Source organism: Palaemon carinicauda, chromosome 3 (genome assembly GCF_036898095.1).
Source record: "Palaemon carinicauda isolate YSFRI2023 chromosome 3, ASM3689809v2, whole genome shotgun sequence".
In the NCBI taxonomy this organism is placed as follows: Eukaryota; Metazoa; Arthropoda; class Malacostraca; order Decapoda; family Palaemonidae; genus Palaemon; species Palaemon carinicauda.
This window is the reverse complement of record NC_090727.1, coordinates 179,415,852-179,424,848: the sequence shown is the minus strand read 5'-3', so window position 1 is coordinate 179,424,848 and position 8,997 is coordinate 179,415,852.

Genomic DNA, 8,997 nt, shown 5'->3' with positions numbered 1-8,997 from the left:
TCGATTTAGACACTTTACTATCACCTCGTTGTTCAGGACCAACCTGATGTGGGTTGATCTGTTAGGAGAGTTTCTTCAATGTCAGGAACACTGTCGTAGTTTCCAAAACGTTGATATGAAATCTTTTGAACTGGCGTGACCAAATCCATTGCACCTTCCTGTCATGAGAATGACCTCTCAATCCTTCCAAGGAGGCATCCGTATGGATCACTACCGAAAGTTGTGGCAGTTGCAGGGGAATTATCTGCGCTAGACTCTTGGCTGTAGACCACAGCTTTAATTGTCTGCGCAACAAGGCTAGAGTCAACCTTAGTTGATCCCTTCGAGCGTTCTATGCGTATTTCCTCCAGAATCCTGATGCATCTTTTAAACGTCCCTTTAGCACTGGGTCTGTCACTGCTGCAAACTGTAAAGAGCCCAAGACTCTTTCCTGTTGGCGTTTTTGAAATCCTTTGGTAACGGATTAGTCTCCTGACAGATCCCGCTATCTCTCTCCTCTTCTTGAATGGAATGGAGAGGTGGTGTGACTTCAAGTTCCGTTGGATTCCCAACACCTGGAACTGTTGAGCTGGATTGAGCTGAGACTTCTTGAGGTTGATTTTGAAGCCTACGTGTTCCAGAAACTGGATCATTTTTTGAGCTGCCAGCAGACGGATAATCTTGAATGCTGCCCATACCAACCAATCGTCTAAGTAAGCTACCCCTTGAGCACCTTCGGTGCATAGCTGTTGAACGACTGTGTCTGCTAGCTTGGTGAATATCCTTGGGGCTGTGTTCAGTCCAAAGGGCATTGCTCTGAAGACAAATTACTTCTTCTGTAGTCTGAATCCTAGGTAGGAGGAGAAGAGGCAACTCATTGGGAGATCCCAGTAAGTATCTGCTAGGTCTATTGAGACTGTGAATGCCCTTTTGGCTGAAGGGTCCTTATGTGTTGCAAAGTAAGCATCCGGAACTTGTTGTTCATGATGAACTTGTTGAGTGGAGACAAGTCTAGAATGACTCTGAGTTTGTCTGAGTCTTTCTTCGGAACACAAAACAGCCTTCCCTGGAACTTGATGGACTTCGTTGTGCTTATCTCCTTCTTGGTCAAGAGTTCTGAGATATATTCTTCTAACAAGGGGGTGTAGTGTTGGAAGTATTCTGGAAAAACGGGGTGGAGTATTTGCTCCATTTCCAACCGAGTCCATTCGTAATTAAGCTGTGGGCCCAGGGATCAAAGGTCCAGTGATCCCGAAAACAATGGAGTCTGCTCCCTCCTGAAACCCCTCATTGCTTGAGGGTCCTGCAGATTTACCTCTGCGACCATGTCCTCCTCGGCCCCGAGAGAGGTTACCTCTTGGAGAACTTCTCCTAGAACCTCTTCCTTTCTGGCTGAACCGAAAGGAAGTTGACTGCCTCTCAAAGGTAGGGTTACACACTGGCGACTGAGTTACCAGCTGCTAAGGGACTATCTGGAAAGTGGTCTGAGGCATTGTGGTCATGGTCATGGCTGGGAATTGCGCGGGTCTTCACAGTCTCCTTGCCCTCTTGTTCTTGGGTTGAGGCCTCCTTCTGTAGAAGATTTCCTCTAGGACATGCCCCATTTTTGGAGAAGGTTCCTGTTTTCCGTCGCTGCCTTCGCAATGACCTCTTGGACCATATTCTGTGGAAAGAGGTCTTTACCCCAGATTTTCGAGGTAATCAACTTCCTTGGTTCGTGCCGGATGGTCGTTGCCGCCAGGACGAACTCTCTGCAAGCTCTCCTCGCCCTGAGAAAGGTGTAAAAGTCCTTCACAAGGGTACCCATGTGAGACTTGGCTAGGAAAAGGAAGATTTTCGAGGCATCGTGCTTACTCACACTTAGTTCAAAGCAGTTCTAATGAGAGAGGGAGGCCGCAAGGCTTTACTTTGACTCCTATTCCTTCTTCAGAAGATGGTCTGGAAACTTAGGAAGGTTCTCTTTGAACTGTTGTCCTGCGATCTCTGGGTCTTGTTTGGAGATGGAGGAGGTTAGTCGGACATCCTCCCACTTTCCTTCATTGGTAGGCAGTGCGAGGGAGAATGGCTTGCATTCTTCTAAGTCGGGCAGGGTTTTCCCTCGTTGGCAGCTTTGACGAGAGTCAAACGCTTTCTCTGTAAAGGGAAATGAGATCGAGGAAGGGGCAAGAAAGGTAGCATGTTTCTTGCACAGTGCTGACACTTTAGAATATTTGGCTCCCTTCAGTGAGATGGATGGCCTGCACCTTATCGTGTTCAAACACGATAATTTCCTTATGGACCGTTTCTTCTCGGGTCGCACATTCGTCCCGCAGTCTCACGTAGCACTCGGGATAAGCAGGGAAGTTAGGCCAGAACTCGAGGTCTTTAACCAGCCTGGCTCCCAGTTTCTCGGGAACAAATAGTTTCCCATCCGTCATGGGCATGTGCTCCACATACCTCCAGGGATTGGATTCGGAGCAATGAGGGAGATCGGACATTCTAAGAGGCTTCTTAGACGTGCCCCTGGCGGTTCCGAGATGGTCAATCTTCTTCTGCATGTTTCTTTGCAGCGGCCTGAATGACTCCTGCATGGCCTTCTGCTCCTGTTGGAATGACTCCATCATAAGTTTAAGAGACGGCAGAATCTCTTCACTCACATTGGCCTGAGCAACAGGTTGTGGAGTCGGTGCAGAGGATGTTGATGGTAGTGGCTGGTATGCAGCTACGGCAAACTGAGGGTCTTCTGCCCCCGTCAAGAGAGATTCCTCTTCTTCCACGAGAAAATCCTCATCCTCTTCAGGGATACTGTGCAGCAGGTCTTGTTCTGTGTCAGAAGACACTTCAGATATCCTCTCTTGTTGGATGTCCATGTCCTCTATGGTACTATTGGTGTCCAAGTCAACCTTCAACTGGATGAACGGAGACCGAAGCTGTTCCTGGGACATCACCACGTTAGGGAGAGTCTTGGGGAACAATGTACGCCTCAGGGAGTCGGGTAAGTATGATCCCGGGGAGTTCTTCTCGAACCCCTTTACCCACATGCGAAGGGTATCCCTCTCCGTGTCCCTAGTCTCTAGGGTAACTAAGGGGGCCTCAACGAAGCCGTTAGTCAGCAGGATCAAGCAGATGTTGCAGCCTTTCGGATCCCCATATTTCAGGGCTCCTGTGATGCAGCAGGGGGCACGAGACCTACACATCGTGTGGCCACAGAAGTCCTTCCCCTTGTGGTTGCAGAATATCGCTCCACATTTCTCCCCAGGATCATCCTGTAAAGAAGGAGAAATTTTCCATGAGTATCATGCGATATATAAAGCATGCAATATATAGCAACAATAGTAATCACTATTGTAAATGGTAGATTAGACTAGTAAACTTGAAAGGAAATAAGAAAAGACACACATCCGAGGGAATTCCCTTCCCAGACTATTGCTGAGATCTACGTCCGTATTAATATTCAGTTTCCCTTATAGGGAAGGTTACGGGGAGAGAAACTCTATAAACTAGAGTTAGTGTTAGTAAGTAATTTATACCAATGTCATCCACCTGTAGTACTGTATTAATACAGATCGGGTATTGTGAGTCCCCGATGATCAAAGAAACCATCTGGGTATTGAGGGATTACTCAACCTCAATAAAGGATAGTGGTCTCAACAAATGTCTGCGATGGGAAACACGGGATATGTTAGAAAACATATATACTACTGTATAATTATATTCAGTAGTCTGACGGCAGTTACTGCCGGCCTTAGGTTAGTACCGACAGTGCTATCAAAAGAAAGAGGAAAAGAATAATGCAGTGAAAGTTCCAATAGAAGGGGGAAGAATCTGTCAGATTCTGGCTTCCACCCATCTACATACTAGCTTGTCGCCGGCAATAGAGTCGGCGGCTAAGGAACGTAAATGGCAACTCAAGAGAGAGCTGAGGACATCCCAAAGTATGTTAGGTTTCTTGCCGGAAGCCGTCAGAAGACGTCTCAGTCCTCCCCCATTCTTATCAACTTCCTATCAAGGAAGGGAAGTCAGGGGGAAGGCGGTAGCGAGACGAAGGAACTACATGCCTCCTGCACAACACCTGCTGATAACACAATCATCTCAGCAAGCAGAGGTGATTGTCAGAGTACCAGCGAACGAATCTTGTGACGACACGCCATCACGAAAGGACAGAGGGGGAGGGGTTGAGGATCTTATAGTTCATTTTTGTAAGAGGTGGCGGCAGGTTATGTCGTCCTCCTCAAAACAATGAAGTGGGAAGTATGACTTCCTCAGCTGATGACATTGCCGTCGCAAAACAAGGGCACCCTGAGTATGTCACTATCTGATTCAAAGCCGGATGCAATAAGAACATCGTTCTACTCGACAGCAATGAAGAGAGACAGTGACGGCCGCCTATGCCGGCGACATAACTCAGAGAGGGAAGAAGGGTTTAACCTCTTCTCTCAGATAGAGGATAATCATCGCAACTTATCTTGAATTCCATAGATTCGAGAAAATATAACATCTCATCAAAATCGATAAGAAACGATAAAGATTAAGGCTAAACAGGGAAAATTACTTTACTAAGGTACAAATGAGCAAAGATAAATCTGCTCTGGCAGGAACCCCGGCAAAGGTGATCGAGTATCACCGGAGTTCCAGCCCGAATATGTTAAGTAAAGTCACATGATAGTAAGAGTTGAGTTTCATGCATGCAATATCACATTTTATATAAATTGCCTAAATAACTAACATATTAGCGTAAAACTGGGAAAGGGTCGCCCTACTATCTAAATAATATACAAGAATATAAAGGGCGACAGCAGTCATAAAATGGCTGCCTCCGGTTACGGCAATGCTCACCAAAACAAACTTAAATTAATGAATTTAACTGTGAAAAGTGAGACCAAAATTACATCAAGGAAAGAATTATTACTCAACTTTCCAGATGACGAAGATGTTGATAATTGCATGATGAGATAATTCCAGAACTTGAGAAAATCTCCAGGCTAAAGGAGAGCACACACACTCTTAGCAAGGATACAAGAATAGGAATGGCGTCGCAGTAGTGGTAGGGAAGGAGATCCACCGGGTACCTAGAACGGCACCCCTTCCTTTTTGCCACTCTTCCCCCTTACATCGAAGTGTTAAATCTAAATAATATACAAGAATATAAAGGGCGACAGCAGTCATAAAATGGCTGCCTCCAGTTACGGCAATGCTCACCAAAACACACTTAAATTAATGAATTTAACCGTGAAAATTGAGACCAAAATTACACCAAGGAAAGAATTATTACTCAACTTTCCAGATGACGAAAGTGTTGATAATTGCATGATGAGATAATTCCAAAACTTGAGAAAAACACCAGGCTAAAGGAGAGCACACACACTCCTAGCAAGGATACAAGAATAGGAATGGCGTCGCAGTAGTAGTAGGGAAGGAGGTCCACCGGGTACCTAGAACGGCACCCCTTCCTTTTTGCCACTCTTCCCCCTTACATCGAAGTGTTAAATCTATTCAGGGTGAAGATTGCCATGTGTCATATCTAGAATACATCCCTGATATTATACGATATCCTTTATATGATACTCGTGCCAGGAACTGGAATCCCGGAGACCTTTGGTTTAATTCTCTGGGAGTATCACTGTAATCCTGGAGACCTTTGGTTTAATTCTCTAGGAGTATCACTGAAGCAAATATCCCTTAGAAGGCTACCTATAGGAACCCTTCCATCAGCACGACATGGCCTGAGCCCAAAAATCTTCAATTACACAAAATTCAACATCCCATGAATCGAGCAGGTTTTCACAACTAATCACTATAATTATTAATATCATTATTATTATCATTGTTCATTAATTTAAACAAGTTTCCTACACTACATTGATAGAATCCCTCATTTTCCAAAGATATAATTTGGCATAATGAAAAAAAAATATAAATTTTCTACTAGTGTCTACAGTATCATGCAAAATAGATATCTTTCATTAAGTCAGTTAGACCTGTCATATACTAATCTTTTTATCTACGAAAAATTTTCTAATAATTCAGACACTGATGATGAGTTTGAGAATGAAAAATTTCTGATGACTGTACATTACCAAAATATGGCTTCAGTTGCATAGAATATTTTATGTTTGGGAGAGCAAAATATAGTTCATGTACTGTAATAGAAACAATTGATTTTCATACACAAATTATACAATAAATTGTCTTTCATTAATCACTTAAGCCTTGGTATTAATGTACAACCTACATTCTGATGAACCATCAAAACCTACAAAAAAGAATTTCTGTTCCTCGGTCTGACCCATAACAGTCTGATGACAACTTCCAACACTAGCCATCACATAGCTTTGCAAGAAAACTCTTTTCACTATACACAACCTTTCTTCCAAGATGTTTGTGATTAGTTAACTTTCAAAACAGGAATGTCTTATAACTTAACCAAATGATTACTAGTAAAGCTAATGATACGCATATGAAACATTTAATTTCTGCGGCCATGAGCGGGAGACCTGTCATCAAGGTCAGATGAACATCTACTGCTTGGAGTCCTGGATCAAGGTCTCCTTTCCGTCTAAGGGTCCGTAGGCTCGAAGATCTGTATGAGGTGGGGGGGTGCTGATGTGGAAGAAAAATTAATTCCTTTCCATCAGAAGGCGAGGCTCAAGGACTAGCGGTGGCCTTTCATTGCCGAGACCATGAGAAGCTTTCCTCCTGAAGGTAACCGAGGAACACCCCTAATGCTGGCATAGTGGTATCAAGGGGAGGGATACCTCTACCAGGATACCAACTTGCAGTCCTCTTAGCCTGGATGGCCAAGCCGCAGATCTACACAGGTATCCAGACATTCTCTTTGCAACCTGTTGCGGGAAAGACCACCTAAGAGAGGAGTAGCTGGATAGACTCCAGGGGTGAAGTTGCAGTAAAGATACTGCTTTGTTAAAGATGTTCACATTTGGCTGTTAAGTCACTGAGGAGGTGTTCTCAGGACCTCCGCCAGGAGTTGCACATGAGTCGACTGGGCATAACGAGTCCGCTGGACAAGACAAACCTTGCTGACAAGACGAGTCTGATGGCCTGATCCCAAAGATCAAAGGCAGGGGATGGATGAGTCCAATTCCCATAGGATCTTTCAGGATCTACATCAGAAGGTGAGACAAGTCTTCTAACGAGACAAAACTGCCGATGACGAGGCCTGCTCTGAAGGGCAATGGCAGAGAATGTGTAAACCCAATTCCTGTGGGAGGAATCACCCAGAGGGGAGACCAACCTGGGAAAGGAAGATTTTCTCGCTGATGGAAAGGCGACTACCATTTGCCCACTGTCGGTGATACTTCCAGAAAGCAGGAAGATTGTTGCATATTGGCTGGTGGAGGGACTATTCCCTCGACATGGGAGTGGATAAATTGCTCACTTCGCTGGAAGAATCCTCCGAAGGGATACTAACGAAGTCTTTTCGCAGAAAAGTCATGATCAACATCTGCTGCCGTAGACGGCGATTCTCCCCACAACCAAAAAGGAAAATTTGTGCACCTAGAGGCAATTCTCTTGGCTGCACTCCCCGTTTTCCCCCCACAAGTTCTAGCTCAACTTAAAGGTCGACATGAGGTGGTGTCTGAGAAAACCAACTGGAGCTCAAAACTGAGTTCTCCTTGAAGGGGGTGGTACCCCTTACCCGCAAAAACGTCACTCGTTCGCGAGAGAAGACTGCCACTGAGCATCGGCGGTCTCGTTACGCTTGCGGTTCTCCTCCAGGGGCGGAGGTAGACCCCTGCCTTAAGTGAAGTTCTGCTTCGGGAAAACAAACCTTCCCTTCAGGGGAGGTAGCTCTCGAGCTGGTACAGTCTCCCCTCGGGTGGAGTCACCTTTACGTTCCTGTTCGGAGGTTCATAGGGCGAGGGGATTTGTAACCCCTCTCCATCCCGGACATTCTCCTCCTTGGGCTGTGAGGAGACGTCTTTTTAAACCTGTGGGTTCTGCTCACACTGACCCCTCGGGGTCTCGTGACGATCACCCTTTGGGCTGGCATGATCGCGACACTTTGGGCTCTCATCATGTTGAACCTTCGGGTTCTCGTGACTCTGGGAGACCTTCAGGGCTTCGTCGTGCTGAACCTTCGGGTTGAGGTTAGGTTAATCCATTTGGCTCTCGTAACAATGGTTACGCTGAACCTTCGGGCTCTTGTGCCATCCATTACATTGAACCTTCGAGTTCTCGTGACAAGGAGGTTTTGGTCTCCCATTGTGTTGATCCTTCGGGGGTCTCGAAACCTTGGTTACACTGAGCCCCTGGTCTCTCATGCCTCTTATCACTGAACCCTCAGGTTCTCGTTGCATCGTTGACCCTTCGGGTTCTCGTAGCAGGAAATCTCCTTCCCATCCTTCTGGTCTTTTAGTTACACTGAATCTGTTGACTCTTGTGACACTTGTCATATTGAGTCTTACTCTCCTGACAGAGAGTTTTCAGACTCGGGCTATCGTGACTGGCGCTGCGTTGAGCCTTTGGGCTCTCGTAGTTCTGTTGGGACTTCTGGTCCTAGCTGAGCTTATTCTTCGGATGTGTACAGCACTTCTTGATGGTTTGTATCCTCCTCCAGGATTTGGTGGCGTGAATCCTCAGAATTCTCGCCACTGCAATCCCCATGGGTTGCAGTCACGATCCACGGTAGCTCCTCCCCCTGGGGTTTTCTCCTCTTGCTCCAGCTCAGTCCCCTGCTGCGCCGAGCGACAGACCGATGTTGTGCGACGAGGTAGTGTCTCATGATGGAGCAATATCACGGGACATAGCAGCGTCATGCAACAGAGATAGTTCTTGCAATTTTCCTTCCTCGCAGAACCCGCCTCGCCTCAACCCAGTGGTTGCTTCATCGCCAGACAAAATTCCATCGCTGTTTCTGGCTGCAGAAGGTTTCCCTCCCCAGGGTAAACCTCCTGCCAGGAGAGATTTCCACCAACCTCTCCAGTCACGTAGAACTCCACCAACCCAGAGACAGCAGTCACCCACATGACAGCGCCAAAACCCTCTCCCCAAAGGAGGCCTGTGCCGATCTTGCCTACA